Here is a 24,102-nt window from a genome sequence, read left to right on the forward strand (position 1 = left end):
GAAGGTATGCATGCATTAGTCTCTTTTTTCCTTTTAAAGCTGTCACATTTCTCCTGCTTCTTGTGTTTTTAAACCATAAAGGATCCCTGTGTTTCCCCGAGACAAAGGATGGGCTCTAAAACTCTGTCTTCTGAAGTGATGAGTTAAAGAACACTGCAGGAGTACTTGCCAAATCATACCACCATTATTAATTCAGGCATGATGAAAGTGTTCATTTTAGCTATAATCATGTAATTCATCAAAATACTACTAGAGCATATCATTCTGAACTATTACACTGATATAGCACCTTATTGCACCTTCACTGAAAGCAGGAAATGTATTTTTTGATGCTTATCTACTGAAAAGCAATTCAGTTTGGGATTTTGGAAGCACTATCTTATGTTACAATAAAAAGGAAATTTCAAACATATTTTCTTGTACTTGTATGATGTTGTTATTATGTATTTGGGTGATTATCCTCCGACGATGAAGTATAAAAATGGTAGGGCGCTGAAACGGTGTATTTATCCAGTGCTGAGGGAAGGAAAGATTGGGTTATGAATATACAAAACTATATGAACTTTAAATGTAGATTTTGGTCTCTCTGCCCACTTTTAAAATAGCTTTAGAGGCCAAAATCCGTCTGCCCCAAGAACCTTTCAAAAAAGCGTTCTTTGGAGTTCTTTCAATGACAATACTTGTAAAAACCCTGAATCCCGCGATAAATCTCAGGATGTTAAAAGGAATCGGAGCAGCCTGGGCTCTGCCTGAACCAAAGATCCCCATCTCGTCGTCTCGCGCCGTGATTGCCCCCTCGCGCTGCCTATCTGTCTCTTGCTCGGCGCACACTTTTGTGAGCAAGCTGAAATTACAGGGAGGGGAAAAAAGAAAAAAAGAAAAAAGAAAAAAAGATAGAAAGAAATGTGAAATTAAATAAAGCCCCGCTAAGTACAGACCTCGCGGATTCTTTTCACGAATTAGCCGAGGCTCCTTTGGCACAGAGCTGGCTGGTGCCGCAGCTGTGCGGACTGATGAGTGACGCACCTAGATAATTTCCAAAGAACAAAAAGTCGTTAATTGTCCACATCAGGAAAGCTTCATTATTACAGACAGAAAAGCAAAAAGTTAGCCATTCTCACTCTCAGGCAAAATCAAAGAAAACAAGATTAATGCATGCTAAACGCATAAAGGGCTACATTTAGAAGAGCTGGCAGTGAGCTCCGGTGCCCCTTTTTCTCTCTCTCCCTCAGCCCTGGCGTGGGCATCCTCCTATGTGAATAAAAAGCAGAATTTGGGGATTGGAGGTGGGTAACTGAGCATGCAGTAGATATACATGCACCTGAGATTGCCCTGTGAAGGCAAGCCCTGATGGGTCCCTTTTCCCCTGCACAAATTAGGTGTCAACCTCTCAAAGGTTGGTCAATTGGGTCAACCTCTCAAAGGTTGGTCAATCAGGATTTATAAAAGTATCTTTTCATCTACAGCAAAATATCCTCCTTGGCAAAGGAATAAAACGTCCAGGAAGGCCATAAGCTGAAGGCATATTCTTCCACTACACGACAACGAGGTGAAGGACCAGGGCTTGGATGACAGCGGAGGAGGAGAGAGAAATCATTTCTGAATTGCCCCTGTCTGTTCCACTAATACAATAAAGCTCCAGTGCTCCATCCTCCTTCATCCCCACCACTCCACGCTGGCACAACAGATACATCAAAATAGACTCAATGCTTTCAGTTGAAAGTGAAAATAGAAAACTCAGAGAAAAGAGGCTGTTACTGCAAAGACTGAGGGATGTAATCAAGTTATACACACGGAGAATTCAGCAATATATTAGAAATTTACCTTTTAGAGGCAGCTGGCAAACCGAGAAATGGTTGAAAACACTGTTCTAGTGAAAAACTCAATGTTTAAAGAGAAATTTCAAGAAGCCCAGAAACAGACTGAATGAAATGTAAACGAATAGAAATTTAAAAACTTAATCCACAAAATAGAGTGAATTAAAGGTCTCTAAAAAGCTGAGCTGCTTAAGAAGAGATGTATCATTTAAAAAACTATATATATTTTTATCTGATGCTACGGCATAATGCTCCATGGTTCTGAAGCAAAAATAAAGAAAAAGAATAATACAACTGGATACTTGATGGACACCATATATTTGTTACAAATAAAGTCCTCCTTCGGGGACTTTGAAGGTTTACAAATTTTTCTGGATATTAGATAATGCCATAAAGCTATAGTAGGCTTTTATTCTTGATACATCAAAACCCAAACCCTTCTTCTTCAGGAAAAAATGAGGTCTCAGGTTAGTTGTAGGGGGCAGAGATTTGTACAAACTCTCCAAAGAAGATGATGCAATATAAATTTGGTCACTAAGTCAGGACAAAGTAATCAGCTCCTTCTGATAATATATATATTATTTTCTATATATACTTCTCCTATGAAGACAAGCTGAGAAAGCTGGGGGGGTTCAGCCTGGAGAAGAGGAGGCTCTGGGGAGACCTTCCAGCCCATTCCAGGCCCTCAAGGGGCTCCAGGAAAGCTGGGGAGGGACTCTGGAGCCAGGTGGGGAGCCATGGGACGAGGGGGAAGGGTTTTACACTGCAAGAGGGGAGATTGAGATGAGATGTGAGGCAGAAATTGTTTGCTGTGAGGGTGGTGAGCCCCTGGCCCCGGTTGCCCAGAGAAGCTGTGGCTGCCCCATCCCTGGAGGGGTTCAAGGCCAGGTTGGACGGGGCTTGGAGCAACCTGGGCTGGTGGGAGGTGTCCCTGCCCAGGGCAGGGGGTTGGAACGAGATGATCCTTAAGGTCCCTTCCAACCTAAACCATTCCATGATTCTATGATATACTTGACACTAAGTCAAAACTGACAGAGATGCTGGCCAGCAAGTGAAGTCACAGCTCTGCGGACAGCAGGTGCAACACTTGAGCTCTAATGGTGCTCCCAAGTTCTGGAAATCAGAACCAAACTTACCCATATAACTCCTATTCTCCTTGTTTGCTTCTTTTTCAGTCTTTAACTCTGTTTTCAGAGTAAATAGACTTCAATGCAAGGTGAGTACAACCATACAGTGTACAGGTCTCCTCCACACAACCCTGAAAATAATTCAGTTTATTAAGGATGTTTACGAAGTGGCCCGGTTTTACATGTGTATATATTAAAGCCGAACAAACAGTAAATTATTGTTGGAAGCAATGTTTTATGCTGAATATTAAAGTAAGCTAATAACATTTACTGTTCTATTCAGTAATTATTTGAGAGTAATTAGAAGCTAATAGCTACCAGTTTATAGCTATTAAGTCTCTTTAGCGCTACAACTTGGCTTTTATATGATCCTTTTGTTTATTTTCACTATAATTGTCTCTGCAGCCTGCTTTCGTGCAACCCCTTCTTCTCCACTTCTTAAAGTGCCCAAAAAACAGGGAAATTAGTAAACCAACCACAAAATAAAATTATGTCCCCTTCATGGAAGCTCTTTCTCTTCTCCAGTTGCAAAAGTGATTACATTTAAGCACGTGAGTAATTATATTAACAGATTTACTGGGACGACCAAGAGTATAAGGTGCATCCACACATACCCTGGCTCCTCCAGCACAGAAAGCACTTTCATTCGGGAAGAAATTATGAGAAACAGCAGATGACATATTTTACGTATCATGGAAAGAGAGAAGACCACAGTTTCTTTTGTCCCATTTGCCAGTAAGAAATGGATGCTGTTCCACTGCTGGAGCAATCCCGCGCCAGAAGGATGAAACGATTTCACAGCATGTGGGTACAAAATGAGTTTTTTCACATGATTCCCTTTAAGCAAGTTTCTAAATGCTGCACTGGGTCCAAGATTTTCCGTATCTTAAGGAGTTGTTGTCCATCTGTTGGTGTAACACATCCAAGCTAGGTGCATGCTTGCTTTACAACCCATACTGATCTGCCTCGTGCCCCAGGTACACAGATACAGCCATTTGGTACCCAATTTGCCAGCAAAAGATTAATTTCATAATAAATAAACCAAACGCATCAAGCATTTAAGTTCCTATGGAACAAGGAACTAAGTTCCTATGGAGCAAAGAACTAAGACCTAAGTTCAAATACATCAAGTAGACCAGGGTCATAAGCCGAAGTGTCCTACAACGTACATCTCCTGCAAGCTGAAGCAAGCCATAAGATGTGAGTATTTGGTGCCAGCTACCTTGCAGACATTTTTGGGTAAGAAAGTTTCATTCCGTTCAAGGATAAAGAAAACTTTCCTGACAAAAGCGTACAGTAGCAAAAGCTGAAACAACTATGTTTCCTGAAAGCAAACTTTGATATGCCAATATTCATCTACTACCTTCTGGTTTATGGAACTAAGCCTGTGGATGGGATGGAGCAAAGCCCTGCTGTGCTCTCCGAGCTTCTCAACACCCATATCTAGAGGAAGAGCTGTAGGAAACAGAGCTGCATCTTCAATCATCAGAAAGTGCTCTGGAAGAAAGCACCAGCGGTCAGGAATATTGGAATAAGGTGTGACAAGAGTGATCCCAAAGCATCGCTTCCCTGGGGAGGGACAGCAGCCTCCAGACCCCTCCTCATCTTGCCAACGCTCAACGCCATGGACAAGGGTGACAGGAATAACCATGGCATTTAACTTCTCCTGAACTTTTCCACTGGACTACGTTTTGCTATCATATAAGTTTGCTTGGTTTTTTTTGAAATCATCATCTAAGTTCCTAAGTAATATTTCTGAAAGAAGAGAATGTTAGATATAACAAAATAATGATGAAAATCTCATTTACTTAATAAAATTCCTTTGATTTTAAATCAAAACTGATCTCCATCCATTTGAACTTTAACTACCTAATTTTGTCTCGCATTTCAGATAACACATAGTAAATGTAATTTGTCATCATAAACGTATTATTATTTAATCATATGAAAGTTTTGGTTTATCTTGAGAAAATATTTATAGTAGTTTTAATACACGGGGTCCATTCTTGACAGAAATGATGAAACAGATTTATCACCCTTGACAAATTATATTGCAAAATGTCCTCTCCTGACTGCTTACAACAGAAATATTAACAACACACACAACTGGAAGACCACCTGTGATTCTCATTTCTTGAAGCTAATACCATGGCACCCTCGAATCCCTTTTCATGGAGACTGTACAGTACTCCAAATGTGAGTTACTTGTAAGAGTAATTCTATGAATGACTGAAACCTGTAGCCCTTTAAATCAAACTAAGTAGTGTTTTATTAAAGTGCCCAGCAAATCAATCTAAATCCAAGGATAATAAAGTCCTAATCAGGTGGTAGAAAAAATAATAGGTTGTCATGCATGAGGAAAAATAGGCAATCATGGAATGTTTTCTTTAATTAGGTTGTGTAAAGTGGAAGGACTGAGTAGGAACTGGCAAGACATTCATCATGAGCAAGGTGGGAAATTATTTAGATTACTGAGGAAGGAAAATTGAGTGAGAAATACTAAGATTTGACCGGTCAGAAAATTAAAACTGTTTTGCTATTCGTGTCACTTACTTTGGGCAACTTATTGGCAGGTATGGCTTTTCAAAGTAGTATGAAGCCAGGTATTTCTGTAGTTTAAAGACCCCATACAACTTTAACTTTTAATGGCATTAGCCTATGCAGATCCTGCCCATGCCTCCCAGAGGGACAGAGTAGAAATTCATCTCCATACAGTTTTAGCTGGAAAAATCATGTGAATTCAATTGCTACTTTAAAATTAAGCGGTTACTTTTACTACCCCAGCTCATTAGCACCTGGCCAGGTATTGAAGGTGCTTTACAAATTACGAACAGCACAAAATAGATTATTTAGACAGTCAACGGATTTTTCCAAAGTTAAGGAAACTATCTTAGTGCATCGGGTAACGATGATGATAAGTAGTAATAGTAAATTATTTCTGAGCCATCCAATGCTGAATTCAGCTCTGTTATGTACAAAAATATCGATAGTACTAAGATGAGCTTATAAATGTTGTCAAAAATAAATAAAGAATATCCTAGAGCTTTTTAGATACACCCTAATTAAGGAAATTAATATGCAGTTTAATTTGGTCAGCATTTTTCATACGTATCCTAAAGCCTTGGGCAACACAGTATACAGAGAGGACTCCTGAGCTCTGATTGTCTCTGTCTTCTCTCTCATCTCATTGAGATGTTAAAATGGCATATCAATGATTATTTTGGAATTCCTCAATGATTAATGTTATCAATACAGGTTTTTTTTCCATTATTGGCTAATGAGGAAGAGAGATCTTGACTCTTAGCAGTCCATTCTCTCAACATTATGCTCAACAGTGGCTTCCATACCATAAATGCAGAGAAAGTTCCTAAACCTCTTTAACATAACCATGAAAGTTGCCTCCTCATAAAACCAGTAGCATAAATCATTTTAAACTTAAGCTGACTTTAAAACCATCTTCTTCTAGGCAGAGTTTCAGTTTTGTGAAAATTGCATCAGTATCTAGGAGGAAATCAGGGACAGTCACGTAGTCATCAAACCCCAACCATTCCTACGCGGATGCTGATAAAATGGTGAACTTCAGTTCAATAAAATGTTTTAGCAGAAACCTTTAACTGGGTCTACTTTGGTAGATAGTCTGTGCAGGAGGGGACACAACACAGTTATTGCCAGATTTGTACACAAAGTTTCTTTGGACAAAGTCTTCAGAAAAACAATTAAGGTTGAGTTTAAAAGCTGAGAGAACGCTCCAAATTAATGTTCTCTGGTTTTTAACAGAAGTCCTGCTCACGCCTTTGAAAAACGGCGCTGTTTTCCCTTCTGTGTCATTTTAAAAAGTAAATAAAAATGCTTCATAGAAGAATTCTCACATCAAAAAAGTTTCATGATAATTTTCTCCTTATTAACTGGCCTGACCCTCGGGAATGGCATTCAAGGTTTCCTTCTGAGGCTGCTTGGCTGAGCAAGGATGTGAGGGGCCGCCTGATTTAGCGGTTCAGAGCGCCAAGCAGGAGAGTTGCCACCTCCAGCCCACCGCTCCCGAAGAACAAACCTACAAATCACTTGTCACCAACTTTGATCTACCTTGTTTCAGGTGGTTTCCTCTCTGTCTATTATTTCTGCTAAGAGACCCGTGAAAATTAAATACAGACCCCATCAATGCTCGAGTGACCTAGTGCTCCATCATACCAGCAGTGTAATAGCAATAAATCATTTCAACTTTAATCTATTGTTATTGATGAATGTACAATTATTTGTCATCTAATATGCTGAAAATGATGACCAAAGAAATAGATCAACTTTTTTTCTTCTTCCAAGTACGGCATTGATGGATTGTATCCCTAAGCTGTTATTACACTTATAATGTACTCTTCTGCTATGACAGCACAGCTAGTTTTTTAATCATTCCATAGTAATCAACTTAAGACAACATAGCAAGACTCATAACTCATGTTCTTTTCATTTTTGGCAGTGATGGGAAATGAAAATGTTTTTATTCTTTTGAAATAATTCTTACCTGACTAGGCTGAAGATTGCTTTAAAATTGTAAATAAATGGTTGTTTATTGAGCTGGAACTGAAAAGTGACACATTAAAATGCCCGTTTCTGAAGAAAAAATAATAATTTAGGCCTGAGTGGAGCTCGAGTTGGTTAAAAAAAATACTTTGTTTTTCTTTTAACTGGTTCAGTGCTAACTCAAATCTGTACTTGCTGGTTAAGTTATACAAGCAACGCTCCTATTGCCATAATTAAGAGCAGAGTAAGTCTGTACAGACAGACTGGCTTGGTAAAGGAATCTCAGGGTGTGTTTTCAAAAACTCCTTTTGACAATCTGTGGACTTGAGAGCCACTTTCCACTTTCAGCAGCAACCCAGAAGTAAGGTATGTCCTAGAAACCGTGATCAACTTAAGTTTGGTAGATTAACTGGAACTTGTAAAAATCTCTTGGAAGAGGAAAAAGAAAATGTAAGTCATTTCTCAAAGCATGATAGGGATCGGAAGACCGGACGCTGCTTTCTAGGAGCTAACATGCTTCAGAAACCTGTATGCAGTATTAAGCAGAGGAAATATTTCAAGAAACTATATTTTGATCGTATGTCTAGAAAAACGTGGCATTGCAACACTACCAAAAACACACTCACAAAACCACCGTTTTTTCAAATGCTGACTCTGATCTGATAGTTTTTCTATGAAAAAAATCACAGGATTTGCCCCATTAAATGTGATGTGGCTTTTAGTGCACATTCTCTATATTTTAAAATGCCTATGCTAAAAAGACCATAGATAACTTTTTGTCTTACAGCGTATGCAGGACGAACGAGAGGTCTTTGAAGTATTTTATTGCCCAGCAGCCTGCGCAAGGCAGCTTTCTCCCACCTCTGTCACCTCACCTTCATCTTCATATATTTCTATCTATTTTTCTGCTCATTTCTCAACTGTTTCACAGTGTCGTACCCTTTTGCTGGGCAAAACCTGACCTCCTGCCTTGCTTCTGCTGCAGCTCCGAGTCTCATCTCACCCTGGTCAGGCGCGGGTGGCCGCTGGGCTGGGAGTCCCCTGTCCCTCCTCCGGCTCGCAGTGACACCCTCTGCCCTCCCCATACAGCAACACGTCTGCTGGTTTTATTTTGCCTCTGAGAATTCTTAATTGCGACCCTATCATCTTATTTCTCTCTTGTTTGTAAATAATACACTCGGTCACTTGCTCTCCTGTCTTTCATCTCTCTGTCTTCCCATCACTCTGATGGCTTTGGTTTCTGGGAAGTAATTTTCATTTTTGAACAATGTTGCAGACCAAAGTCCAATATTAAGCTGGGAAAAAATTTTTCAAAGTGTGGTTACCATAACTGAATCCGAGATTTCACTGGACTTTTGTGACAGTTTAATACAAATAACACATCTAGATTTTCTTTCAAGCTACTAAGCCATTCCTCCCTGATCTCAAGTCTCGGTAGGGAATCCACACGAGTTTAATTCTCCAAAGCAAGAATTTGACAATGAAATTTGACTTTTTTTTTAAAAAAATCCCTTTACTCTTATGGTTTTTTCCCTGTGGCCACGTAGGAACAAACAAAACAACATCCAAATTTTCCTGGTAACCATCATTACAACTATTTCCTCATTCACTAAGGTGTTTTTTTTCATTGCCATTAACACACCTTCAGTAAATGAAACTGTAAAAACATATGGGGATAAATGCTGAAAAAGGACACTGTGTTATTCAAGAAGTAGCATAATACACTTTCAAGAAGATGATTTGCAAAAATTCCTAAGAAAACTGAGAAAACTTACTTAAGAAAACTTACTTTTCTGCACCAGGGACCCAACCTGGTTCAAAAGTGATATCGAATCTGTGAAAACCACTCGCTGCTGGCACACGCTGGAGACTCTCATCTCCAACCCAACTCCAAAGCTGCAAATCTCAGCAGCCATGATGAATGCATTCCCTGCAGCCCATGTATCTAGAGATTAATTTAACTTTTTGTTGACCCTATAACAACAAACTATTTATGGCCTCCTCTGTATCAAGGTGTCTGCCAGCCTCCTCCCATTTACAAGTAAAGGACCAGATTTTAAGCGATCTGGGTTCATGGACCCTCCCCTCAAGTGATTCAATTGATCTTGAACACCTCAGGAGAACGCTTTCACATAAAATGAACCCTCGTTGCTGGCAGACATAAGCAACGTTGGCCAAAACAAGCAGAGAAAGCGATGGTGAGCTTCACTCTCTGCTCTGAGCTGGGTGGGAATCCACCTCTCGGTTCAGACTCATGCAGCCCACCGACACCCGGGCAGTTTTTCTCAAATACAGAAAAACTCTCTTCCAAGACAGGCAGCCCTGGTGCAACGTAGGCCATGTGTTCAGGAAACGTTTGCGGGGGGGAAAAAAGGCAAAAAAGAAAGGTTTATAGGGTTTGGGTTTTTCTGTTTAATTGGGTTGACAGCAAAATTTCACGTGAGGAATTTTCAGGGAAGTTTGAGTCATTGTTAACATCCCCCTGCGAGAGAGGCAAGAAGTACCTACAGCCCCTCCATTCCCTGAGTAAATCATAAAGGAAACGCTGCCAGGAAAAATCCTCCAAAGAAACTGCTCTCAAACACAAGTGCTCCTTTACAGCCTTCTAAAACTCTTTATCTTTCTAAACAGCCAACTCAGACACCAGAGCTGGTCAACACGCAGCCTACTCCAAGGGGAAAAAAAAAAAAAGTGAAAATGCCACGGTAAGCAATGAGAAATGTAGATTACCAATGTTAACAAGCCTCCACAAATCACCGATGTCTTAGGTTGCAAAGGTCGGCTCCGGCACGGTTACCGATATATCCCACTTGGTGATGGCTGCGCTCTTGTAAGGCTGAAATGGGCTCTATATGTCATACGGATTGGGTTTGGACTGCTGCCGATGGAGCACCGGAGAAGCAAAGCAATCACTCTACAGACGCACAAATACCAGGTATCTCGTTACACAGGAAAGTCAGGAGCTGAGTGTTTGTCTTCCGTCCTAAAAGAGCCATAAGCACCATAAAATTCCCCAAAAGATCCTCTCCTTTAAATCTTTACGGTTTAAAAAGTTGTTATAAACAATATGATTTTGTTCTGATCATTGTATATGACAACACTACAATACGCAATGTAATTTTTAAACATGTGAAAAGTGATTTAGAACAAACATGGAAACGTTCCCCTCAATGCACGGCCTCCCTTAGAAAGCTCGTGCACACCCACTCGGAAGCGCCCGTTAATCGCTCCCGAAGACAGCCAAGCTGGGCTGGGCAGGGCAGGGCAGGGCTTTTTTCTGGTTCTGCGAAAGGTCAAGACCTTTTAAAATTATTTTACGGGAAAGTACCGCAAGGCTTCCCATGCACGCACGGAGAGATGCGAGCAGTAAGCCAGAGCCCTTGCGTGACCTCAGTACTGCGCGGAGGCGCGCGGGTACCAGCACTCCCCGTAACGTAACAGGATACGATACCAGATAAATTCATACCTGTTTAATAGCTGTTCACAAATCCTTTGTCTAGTCTAATTTCAACAGTCCCGTGATAGAAAACACATCTTTCTAGAGTGCAGAACATCGTCTTTTCCTCTAGAACCTTTGTCGTCTGCTTTTTTCTTGCACTTCTCACTCCCCACTTGTTGCTAATGCCTGCGGCGGTTTTCATTCCATCACCTCTACTGGTCATAGCAAAACATTCCTTCATCAATACAGCATTGATGCAGCAGAGAGACAGGCTCGGTAACTCTTTACCAACAAGAATAACTGATTCTGGAAGATAAACTATTACATTTTCACCAAAAGCGCACAATATTCAACTCCAGAAACCTGCTTTTCCGTGTCGGGACACCATTAATCAGGCCTTTTTCTTGAGCAATGACTAACAAATAATTAACACGGAATGTTACGCTTAAAACAACAATAAAAAGACCCAACAAATAATCACCAAAGTGCTGCCTATTTAGCCACCAGACAGACTAAGCTGTATTTGCTTTTCCCCAGAATTTGTTTAGGGAATTATGGATGTTGCTAAGTTGCTTGGTGCTCCGTGCCTTTAGCCATCATTATCAGTTATCTTTAGGGGTAATCATTTTTCTTAAAATCATGACCCGTTTGATATCTTAAAAACAGCAACATTAATTTTCATTTGTCACATAGTAGGGTATAAATTGACTAAATGTTAATAGCATTCTTCTTGAGTAATCAGTTCTACATGATTAACCTAAAAATTGCCAAAATATTGTTTACTGTTCATTTGTATCTGAAGAAAAAGAGAGCCACAATCCATGAGTTAGAGCAAGATTAATTTCGTTTCTGATCTGTATTAAAACTTGCCACAATGATTCATAATCATTTTACTCAATATTTATCCTGACAAAACTATTTAATTTGGAGAGATCTTCATAGTGTAGTAACGCTGCCCAAAAGCGTCACCGCTTCCTCATGCTTACAATCGGTTTCGGTATACACAATAGAGAGGTAGGTATATTTATTTAGTTAGGGGTTTGGTTTGGTATTTTTAAAATGTACTCTAACTTTTTTCTCTTTTTTTTTTTTTTTTTGGATACAGGAGAATATAGTTAATGGTCTTTACCACCATCTAGTGGATCTAATTACTTACAGCAAGCCACAATAATATCAAAGAATAGAGACAAAAAAATATTTAGCCTGTCATATATATGGAATTTACCCATCTTACGGAAAATACGGCATTAGTTATCACGTTGTGTTTATTTCCATATATCGCAGCCTGTAATAGAACAATACGTTAAAAATGGGAAAGAGGAGTGGTTTTGCCATGCTGGGTTAAGCGAGGAGGATCTGCCCTCTGCTTTTGCTGCAGGATCCTGATGTGACTTTGAGCCAGCGCTTTTACGTTCTGCCCCCTTACCCGCACACTGCAGAACACACCTCCACCGTTCACAAGCATCAGGCTATAAGGCATTCACCGTCGCGGGGGTCACGTGCGCTATAGGAGGACAGTGAAAGTGTAAATAACAAAAGTAGAACAAGCTTGACCAACTTCATTAAATTTTAAAAAATCAAGAATTGTTTGGCAGGTACGGAAGGCTAGTTTTCTGTCTCCCCAACCAGCAGAACGGAGCTGAAGCGACTCCCGTGGCCCCCGCGACGCCACAAGATATAGAGGGATATTTTGCCCAGGCACTTCTCAGACATCTTCCCCCCGAGTCACCTGCACGCCCCTCTCACAACACCAGCCATTGCCTTCTGCGACACACCTGACAGGTCAAAAACTGCATCAAAGCCTGCAAAAACAAATTAATTTAAGATTTTCTTCCAGCCTTCTTCAACCTGGGCTTTACCGGGGACGTTTGTTCTCCCCTAAGCCTCTCGGGTAAGGCTGAGACTAGTGATACTTTTCTAAAAACGCTTCTTGTTCCAAAACGCTTTCTTCTGAGCAAGATTTATCAGTGCTCCAAACAAAATTTATTCTCTTGGTGTCAGGAGGTGGATCTGTACTCTCACCACTGCCATGCTTCTCCACAGGCTGCCCACCACTCCTACTGTTTGTTTCCCTGAAACCTTACTCAGATGCTTCCCTTCTTAGGGGCATGTGATTTTATAAAAAAGGTTCCAAAATAACATCGAGCGGCGTTACCGTCAGTTACCGATGTGGTGGTTTTCTCTCAAGTACATAAACGTATCATCCATTTAACTAATCCCTTATTTTGAATTCTGCATCGCCATAGAATCATAGAATGGTTTGGGTTGGAAGGGACCTTAAGGATCATCTCGTTCCATCCCCCTGCCCTGGGCAGGGACACCTCCCACCAGCCCAGGTTGCTCCAAGCCCCGGCCAACCTGGCCTTGAACCCCTCCAGGGATGGGGCAGCCACAGCTTCTCTGGGCAACCTGGGCCAGGGGCTCACCGCCCTCACAGCAAACAATTTCTGCCTCACATCTCATCTCAATCTCCCCTCTTGCAGTGTAAAACCCTTCCCCCTCGTCCCATGGCTCCCCTCCCTGCTCCAGAGTCCCTCCCCAGCTTTCCTGGAGCCCCTTGAGGGCCTGGAAGGGGCTGGAAGGTCTCTGCGGAGCCTCCTCTTCTCCAGGCTGAACCCCCCCAGCTCTCTCAGCCATATTCCTTCCTCAGCCCTGGCCGGGTTACAGGCTCACCGAGCCTCTGCTCACCCACCTGGTAAGAAATAATATATTAATCGCTGTGCATGCGATGTGGTCAACGATCGAAAACCACAACTGCTGCATATTGCCATATACATGACCGCACGGGTGTCACTGGATGGATACATAGCTTCTTCAGTGTCCCCATGGGATTTTTAGCATTGCTCCATGTCACTAAAGTTTGCTTGTCTCCTCCTTCCTTGCAAACGGCACGTTTTTAAGCAGCGCGCAGAGGTGTCACCCTGTCCTGCAGCCACCTGTGGCTTTCCCTACCTTCCCCCAGGCTGGGAAACTCTGACCACCTGGTTTACGAAGCACTCCGATGCACAAATAAAATTTAATGCAACTTGCCAAGATACTGGAGATTTCTTCCCAAACTTACGTTTATCTCACTGCTTTATAATATTTGAAGGCAACATCACAGACATGATGCCCAGGTTTCTTTAACCAAAATATCTCCGTAAAGGAGCTACCTGTACCGGCAAACCCTACCCTTCCCGAGCACACGATGCTGGATCACCAGCAGTCTCCTTCCCAGCTACTGAGGGTTTTACTCTAACCTCTGGCCTTTAAAAAAAAAAAAAATCAAATAAAAGGAAAAAATATTTAAAAGGAAGGGAAAAAAGCCCCAAGCAGCTTCTCTCATTGATACCCAGTAGCAGGACTGTGTCCTTCCTGGAGGCACCTCTGATTTTGCACCTGATTAAATAGTAACTCAGGGTTAGAGCCATGCTCTTGGTGACTCAGTGATCTGGTTGACTGGCTGACAATCTCCACAGGGTAGAGTGCAATTTACTTGTGTGCCCCAATTAGCACTGCTAATTGGGGCACAAAATCTGCGTTAATTTTTTTTTTTTCCCCCCCCCCAAAGTCAACCACCACCCAGGCACTGACACAGGAGGGGGACTGATCTGCCCTGCTCTTCCAACGCCTGAACAGAGAGCGGAAAAAGTACTATTAAAAGGTATCTAGAGGAAGGCAGAAGTTTGGGGGTGTTTTCTTCAACTGCTTCACGTGGTGCCCGGGTTCGAAATTCTGCATTTCACCGCACACGGGCAGAGCCGGGCAGCTGCTCGAGGGGGAATTTCTCAGGGCCTGGCAGGCCCCGGGTGATGCTCAGCTCTCCCGGATCCGCTCTACAAACTCTGTGCGTCTGTAACGCTGCCCTGCGTAGGCTGGAGAATCCCAAGAAAACATTTTACCTCTGCTTTCAATCAGAACGCTAAACTGATGAAAACAGAACAGCAACGCAGGATTTTAGCATAATCTGAAAGATTTCTGATAATATCAAGTTGTATAAGTTTTTCTTAGAACAATACAGAAGGGCAAAGAAACACTTTTTATTAAAATCTGCAGGGAATTACTTAGGCTTATATGCAATTATTTCAGCTGTGTGCCAGATACCACAGGTACTAAGTAAATGCAAGTAACTCTCTTAACGTCATTATTCTGGTATTTGCATACAGAAATGGCACTTCAGATGCTTAACTGCCATTAGGGTGCATTAATATTTGTTTTGCAGCCACAGTTGTAAGTTAACTGTTTGTGTAAATACAGGCATGAAATAACTCGTACACTTTTGCACCCACAAAAATTAGCTCTTTTAAGATCAAGCTATACTTACTGGATCATTTCTGTGGCTGATGCTCCAAACAGAATCCCGGATTTGAATATAAATATTTATCAATTCAAAGAGGATGTGTAAAATAAACAGCCTAGAAAATGAGATGCTTTTTGCTTTTTTATTATGCCATTTGATAACACTGTAAAAGAATTACTGTACGCTTCTCCAGCTAAAAAACTCTCCATTTCAGAAGCGCAAGCTGATTTTATTTTGATCTATTGTAATAATAAAAGAACAATTATCTCTTTCCTAGAAGCTTCAAGCCTAAATCACCTCATGTGCTTAATTCAGGATGCTGTGACAAACCACAGTATTAAGCAAGGGCCATCTCACATTGCTCCAGTCGAGCACCAAAGGGTATAAAACCAACAAGACATTTAAAACCTGGACTTATTTGTGACTGTTATTTGAGGGCCATAAGGGTGACTGAAATGGTACAAGGGAAAAGTACTTTATCTATGATAAAATCCTGCACCAGCGTCTCCATCCCACGCGAGCCGAGAGACAGAAGAAGGGCTGAGAGCTGGGTTGGGGTTTCGGGAGGCGAGCGCTGCCCGGTAAAAGGCCAATCTATCTGAGCTAAACAACAACAAAGTATGTTTTACAGGGGAAAAGCTGATAAGTCGTCCAAAAAAAAAAAGCGTGCTCTCATATTCCCCAGTACCTGGGACTGACACAAATGCCCAGTGTGCTGATGCTACAGAAGTCAGATAATTTCAAAAACCACCATTACTTCACTATCCACGGGCTTTTAACTTCGAAAGAAAAAGAAATAAAAATCTGCTTTTATGGCTCTATCATAAATGACGAGCAAAAAAAAAAAGTTTCCTCCTACTTTATCAGGACTTTACTTGATTAGAGCATGTATATAAACCATTAAACTTATCCTTAACTTGACAACTAATTAAGCTCATGTGCTAAGGTGCCACGGAAGCAAATGGGGAGCCAAAAAGCAGACGGCCAAACAGGCTTTAACACCCTGCGGTCCCGCTTGCCAGGTGGCATCTCTGTAGCGCTGCTCCATGTCATGAGGTCCTGCCCATAGATAACCTGCAGGAAGCATTTTCTCCGCTCCATAAATTATCCCTCCTATAAAAAAGATTAAGCCAGGTTGCATGTGCATGCCCCCGGCACTTCGGCTAAGCCAAAGTGTGTCTTTGCAGTGGATTTAGAAATAAGAGAGCCGACTACACATCCTCTCTCTGGGCCAAAACCACTGTCTTTATCAGGAGCTAAGCAGGACCAGGGATCTGGCCCATTTTAATTACCCATACAGATATAGCCAAATGTATTTGAAGCTGCTAAACAACAGTTTCAAAACAAATACAGGCAACATCAAAAGCAAAGATAAATAGAAGCTTTTCCATTTGTATAAGTGCTTTGGTCACAGCAAATACCTATAGCTTACTCTGAATCACTTACCCCACAAGTGGAGACTTGTGACACCGACGTCAGCATCCTTCATCACCCACACATTTAACACCAGAATCGCATAATAAAGTTTTTATTCGGCCTAGGTGAATTATTCCCAAATCCTTGTCCTTAAACTAATTTCCGTTGTTCGGCCGCACATGCATGTTACTGCTGGAGCCCTTGTCTCGGGCTTTGCAGAAGGGATAAAAGGGAACCTCAGCTCCAAAGCTTCTCTCAGGACTCACTTCCCAACCATCCCGGGGAGCACCCTGGGGTCAGTGTGGTCCAGAGACACGGGCAACTAGCAAAGCAGCTAGACAGCAGACATTTCTCTCCCAAGACACTAAAACCTGTCTAATTTTACCTCCCAAAAGTTAAAGCAGACTTTCTGCCAGTGTTCCCATGCCTGCCTTCCTGTCCTCCTCCCTCCTTGCCCGTGGGGTTTTCTTCTAAAGCCAAAGACCTTTACAAACACCCAAATCTTTCAGCCTGGAGAAGAGAAGGCTCCGCGGAGACCTTCCAGCCCCTTCCAGGCCCTCAAGGGGCTCCAGGAAAGCTGGGGAGGGACTCTGGAGCAGGGAGGGGAGCCACGGGACGAGGGGGAAGGGTTTTACACTGCAAGAGGGTGATTGAGATGAGATGTGAGGCAGAAATTGTTTGCTGTGAGGGCGGTGAGCCCCTGGCCCAGGTTGCCCAGAGAAGCTGTGGCTGCCCCATCCCTGGAGGGGTTCAAGGCCAGGTTGGCCGGGGCTTGGAGCAACCTGGGCTGGTGGGAGGTGTCCCTGCCCAGGGCAGGCGGTGGCACTGGGTGCTCTTGAAGGTCTCTTCCAACCTAAACCATTCTATGATTCGATGATTCTTAACTTTGTGCCCTGGGCTCATCTCGCAGTGAGGTACAAGCCCAGATTTCCAATGCCCCACGGGAGTTAAGCTGCAGCTCCCATGTGTTTTCACTCTCTCCTTCAGGCTCCTCTAAAATCCCTGCGTTTTCATTGCCAGTTTCGTGCTTCTCCACTTCCCTGCAGGTCCCTTCCTTTCTCGTTCTCCTGGAAAGGTCTGGCAGAAACATCTCTCCAACAGGTTTTGAAACCACATCTCTTCCCCTGTTTGTGTTACTCTCTTGCTTTTGCGTTTTTTGCTTTTTCAGAGCCATTACCTCGGCCCATGCATTCCCTCGAGATCCGCTTTGTCCCTCGGGGCTCGCAAGTCAGCCGCTTTGCACCACGCAGTCAATTTATCTGCATGCTCCTCATTTCAAAACAGAGGCCACATTAAATTTGATGAGACTACACAAATGCTTCCATTTCAGCACACACCTCGTTAGACTGAGACTGAGTGTACCGGCCTTACGGGAAATTCAAGGAACAAAAAGCCCACGCAGTCACACTCCATGTCTCCAGCTGGGGTGGGGGAGAGGAAAGTATATACACATACATATTTTGAAATAAATGCATATTAAGAACAGTACTTTCAATAAAACAAATTCTCAACTGTTCTTTCTCTTTCTTCCACAGTAAGATGAATAAAGCTCAAAAGGGAAGGAGTGTGATAAAATGCAAAACCCAAAGAGGAAGGAACAGACGGGAATTGTGTGCAGCTGGGAAGGAAAAACTTTGCAACAGTAATTAATATGGAAATAATCTTCGCCCCCTCTGAAGGAAGCGTGACATATGTTAAGGTCATTCCAACTCAGAAAATCTTTTCTAAGCTGAATGCGTAGAGGAGGATGATTTAAATTAATAGGTACAAATACCCTCGGCTACCCAGGCTGCTCAACAGTGACCGCAATTTCAAGCGCAGGCCAAAGGAGAAGAGAGCAGATTGCCCGAAGTACGGGCTGACCCAACAGCAGCCTCTCGAGAAGGACAACAGAAACGCTGCTCCTTGAAAGTCCCATCCGTCAACACAAAGGCGGAGATGGGGAACTGTGACAGCAGTAATTCCTTCTCAGGTATTACTCTCCTAAAGTATATTTAGGAAGAGCGCAGAGAAGTCGTAGTAATTAAACAGTACGTTAATAGCAGGCTGGCAATAGCAACTCTCCTCGTTGACTTCCAGCCACCATCACCGAGGGCACAGACAAACCCACTTGACTCGCACAAGTCTGTCTTGTCCTCCTGGTGACTCCAGCGCAACCCCGTTTTCTTCCTGGCAATGACAAACTCTGTCTGCCTCCGCCAGCGGGCTGAAAATGGGATTTCCTATGCAAGTCACACCTGCAAAAATATATTCAACATGACAGAGCTAATCAATGACAATTCTGCGGAGACAGCTGAACAGCACTTCCGTGGAGATCGGCCCCGGTTTGTAAAAACTCAGGGCCGCAAATAATTCATCGCCCCTTTATTAAATAATTAGATATTAAGAGAGAACCACTGATTAGACTGTACTGATATCATAGTGTATATTTTCTCCCTTGACTTTGTCACCGAGGTCACCATACAACCCAAAGCCGAGGAGAGTAGAGGGAGACAGTGTATGGGCAAAGCTATATAGAGAAGCCTTTCATTAACCCTGCTGATCCCCCATAATTTCATATGTCAGCAGCTAATCAAGGACTCACTGACATCATCAAGGGATAGGGAGAAAAGATCTCCCGAGGGACCGATCACTTCTCACAGGAGAAAGTCTATACTTATAACTGGGAGGTTACATGTATTTTGCAAATAAATAAAGAGTTCTTGCATTATTTTTAATTAGTGTTGAAATACATGTTTCTACTGTTGGTGACAATGATTTATTTTCAGCATGATGGAGACCGCGGTTAAAGGAGTCAGTCCTTGAGAGTCCACTCGTTTCAGACTGTCCAGCTGTTGTACTCGGTCACTCAAGAAACATAAGCAAAATCATCTTCTTACTGACTCTTAGCCCCCAGTTTTACTAACGCCATTGGTTTCCCAGCCAGAAGAGGAAATACAAGGGACACTGCGTTCTTTGTACAGAGTTGGATTTTAATCATTTTGTATTTACTTAATACTTTTATCCCAAAAGATTTTGTAAGTCTAATCAACGCAGCACTTAATTCATCTACAGCCGACGTAAAGCCTCCTCTTAAGCGGGATATAGCTGTCTCTTTAGCAGCGCATCATGGTACCAAAAGGCCAGCGCAGATGGGGGGGTCCCCCACATCAGCATGGGCTCTGCAGAGCTAAGGATGCTGGCCAGGGGCTGGGGGATTGTATGCCTCAATTTCAAGAAGATATCGTGGGATCTGCAGGGATTAGGGATGGTCAAACGTAGCCCAGGTAATTCAAAATGTTTCCCAGAGCAATCCATTTTCCCCACACCCTGCCTGAGCGCCAAGGGACAAGTCCTGCGTTGGTGCTGCTGAATGTCCCTGCCTCTGCTGACCAGCACTGGTGGCTCCTTTGTCGGCCACTCCAGCCTTGACCCTGCTCTATATGTGATCTTATGAGATCACAGCCTGGACTGCTGCAGTTGCAGCGGTATTTCCAGTACATGGTGTGGATGGAGAATATCATACAAGTTCATTAATACTAACAGAAGGCACTTGCTAACAAGGAAAAAGTAGGCAGCATGGAGAGAGGTCCCTCACACCCCCAAAAACCAAGCCATGAAACCTTGCATCACTTTCCATGGCCACATATTTTATATTTGTAAACAGGCACCCTACCTGTGTAGTCTTTCTATGGTGTAGTGTACTGGTATAAATTTAACAAAAGTGACCCATTTGGAGAGCCAAATGACATTGTCCCTTGCACTGTGCTAAGGACACGCCTCACTCACCTCTTGTGACAACAGTCACTTGCTATAGCATCCTCAAGCCTGGCTCAGTATCTTGTTGCATGGCCATAAGGCAACTACCTCTACCAAAAATAATAATTAAAAAAATGTTTTCCTTGGCTATCATTACCCTATGGACTGATGGATTTGTGCAACTGGACAAAGGAACCTTCAGACAAAGGACAAGGAAAGAGTTGCTTATTGGATAAGGAAGATGCCAAACTCCCTAAATCCCTAATGACTATGTGTGAGCTGAATGCCCAGCACCTATGTGGCTGTATCTGTATCTCTACATCCATCGACCATCCAGCAGGAGACACGTCATGTCCACATTGTTCCGCATATGGGAAAACTTGCCCTGCTCCAATAAGACATTATATGTGTATAACTAATAAAATACATCACCATCAACAACCTAAATAAAGGTTTTCTGCAAAACCAGGTTAGCTTGAATGTATAAGGACTTCTTGTCTCCAAAATGGGTATACAAAACATAATGACAGTAGAGCTTCATGACAGCTAAAGTGCAGAAGAACCTCACATTGCAGTCTTTCAAAATGTGGCTGTCAATGGGTCCACGTCCAAGTGGAGGCCAGTGACAAGTGGAGTCTCTCAAGGATCAGTAGCGGGACCAGTCTTGTTTAACATCTTAGTCAGCGACATGGACAGTGGCATAGAGTGCACCCTCAGCAAGTTTGGTGATGACACCAAGCTGTGTGGGGCGGCTGACACGCTGGAAGGAAGGGATGCCATCCAGAGGGACCCTAACAGGCTGGAGAGGTGGGCCCATGCCAACCTCATGAAGTTCAACAAGACCAAGTGCAAGGTCCTCCATCTGGGTCGGGGCAATCCCAAGCACCAATATAGGCTGGGCAGTGACCGTCTTGAGAGCAGCCCTGAAGAAAAGGACTTGGGTTTGCTGGTAGACGAGAGGCTCAACATGAGCCATCAGTGTGCACTAGCAGCCCAGAAAGCCAATCGTATCCCGGGCTGCATCAGAAGAAGCGTGGCCAGCAGGTCATGGGAGGTGATTCTGGCCCTCTACTCCACTCTCGTGAGGTCCCACCTGGAGTACTGCATCCAGCTCTGGAGCCCCTACTACAAAAGAGATATGGAGGTGGTGGAACGTGTCCAGAGAAGGGCCACGAGGATGATCAGAGGGCTGGAGCACCTCTCCTATGAGGACAGACTGAGAGGGTTGGGGTTGCTCCGTCTGGAGAAAAGAAGGCTCCGAGGAGACCTTACAGTGGCCTACCAGTATCTTAAGGGGGCCTACAAGAAAGCTGGTGAGGGACTTTTTAGGATGTCGGGTAATGGTAGGACTAGAGGGAATGGACTAAAACTAGAGATGGGACGATTCAGACCGGACGTTACGAAGAAGTTCTTCACCATGAGGGTGGTGAGACACTGGCCCAGGCTGCCCAGAGAGTGGTGGAAGCCCCATCCCTGGAAGTTTTTAAGGCTGGGCTGGACGGGGCTCTGAGCAACCTGATCTAGTGGGAGGTGTCCCTGCCCATGGCAGGGGGTTGGAACTAAACGATCTTTAAGGTCCCTTCCAACCCGAACCATTCTATGATTCTATGATCTGTACAGAATGGGAAACAGGTATTTCTGCCTTAACAGCAAGATTTCCCCTGCACTGAAAGAGAATTGTGAGGAAATACATATGCAACCAAGAGATCATGATATTTTTTTTAAAAAGCATGTTAAAAAATAGGATTATCTAAATAAATCATTTTGGGTAGAGGGGAATATTACTTAGAATATTCTACTTAGAACAGGAATTTTTTTTCTACTGTAATAGATTCTTCCCTTTGAGTTAGCAGGCTTTACAGATTAGATCAATATGCAGGTTTTTTTCAGATTTTGGGAGGGTTAAAAGCTAAAAAAATGTATTCAGGAGAGGAAGACAGCATACTTCATTATACTCAACTCTTGCTTAACAATAATAAACTAAGGACATCCAAAAATCACTGAAACAGATAACTCTTAGGGACATGCTCAGGTGATCAAGAAACCAATAACATGACACGTATCTACTTATATCGAACAAAAAATCTTCCAGCAGTGGCAGGACTGGCAAACAACACCATTCTAAAATGTTATTGTTTTAGAAGATCTGCAATGTTTTTGCTGGCTGAAATCATATATATATAAAAAAATATATATAAAAAATATATATATAAAAATATATATATATTTTCCCCAAACTCCATTTCTGATTAGCACCTCTTCTGTTCTTGGCACTGCAAGACTCTGCACCTACAGATCTCACGGATCTCAGCAATCAGTCCTCATCTATAATTTAAGACATTGGAATTACAGAATTACTTCTTGTAATCTTCATTCCGCTTCTTCTGTTTTGTTGCATACAAATATTTTAATTGCTAGGGAACTGTGCCTAATATGCTACGTTCTAGTTCAAATCATGACCATATGCATTATAATACAAAGCAATTAATAGCAGCATATCCAGAAAATTGCCACTTATGATCAGCTGCCTGCCAACACATTATAACCACACCAAAATCAAAGATGAAATAGTATTCGCCTGGTAATGAGAATATTTCCCATTTAGGTTGGTTCAGAGGTTATTCCTTCTTGTTGTTGTGAGGTGGAACATCACTTATTGGGAAACTTTTGCCTCTGCCAGGCAGAGCACCCAAAGGAGACTGAAACTGCAATTGAACCAAGCCCTTGGTGCAATAAATCTTGATGGATAGTTTTTTTTACTCAAGAGCTGAAATAATGACTGGAAAAAACACTATCTAGAGCGGAAAAAAAACCCAACAGCATTATACATATGGGATAACATTTTAAGAATAAGACCATGATTACGTGGCTACTTAGATGCATGAGGATTGCAGAAATTTACGCGCTTCAGCTTTCTTGACTTTTAATTCCACCTGTGTTGCAAAATTGGAATTCAGAATAAAACAAAACAAAACCAAAACAAAGTTGCATTGCTTTAAAATTGAATTCTGACTTTTTTTTTTTGCAGCATGGTATTTATTTAGAGTGAGACCTAATTCCTACTCATTAGTGCTGGTTTTCTTACATGTAGTTCTCTTAAAAGGTCCACTTATGAATACAAAGCTGAATTTAACCCAGTTTTTACTTAAATTAAATGGGTATATAATTGAGAATAAGGATTTTTAAACCCAGGACCAAATAAACCCATTTGCTCCCTCTGACCTTGGTATTATCTTTAGGCATATCACCTAAATAACCTTAAATGATCACATCCTTAAACAAAACTTACACAAAAAGACCAAAAAATAGATCAAAATCCAAAGCCAAGACAAAAGTAGTATTTTCCAAGAGTCATCTTTTCAATGGGTCCATAAGCGTAAGTAAATTTGCCATTTGCAGAACAAGGTTCCCCAGTGTTCTGGGGTTACCATGGTGCAGGAAATTCAGTAAATCTATATATAAACTGGCAGTTCTTAGCATACGCAGAAGGCACATCTGATACTCTCATCATGGTCCACAGCCTCGTTATACAGTTTGTTCTACTTGGGATACAACACAATTTCACACCTAAAAATATATACTTTAAGGTACTAAAAGTTAAATAGCTGTTCTCCATTCCTACCTACCCTGAAGTTACAAAAAAGCTCCTTTTTTTTTTTTTGCTGATATTGCTATCTTAGTCCTGGGAAGAGGATTCAGTCAACCTTCCAATTTTAATTTCCTTGAAGAAACCCCGGAAAGATATGTAAATTGTTTCTTTCAAGATACTGA

The sequence above is a fragment of the Larus michahellis genome, chromosome 7 (genome assembly GCF_964199755.1).
Source record: "Larus michahellis chromosome 7, bLarMic1.1, whole genome shotgun sequence".
Classification (NCBI taxonomy): Eukaryota; Metazoa; Chordata; class Aves; order Charadriiformes; family Laridae; genus Larus; species Larus michahellis.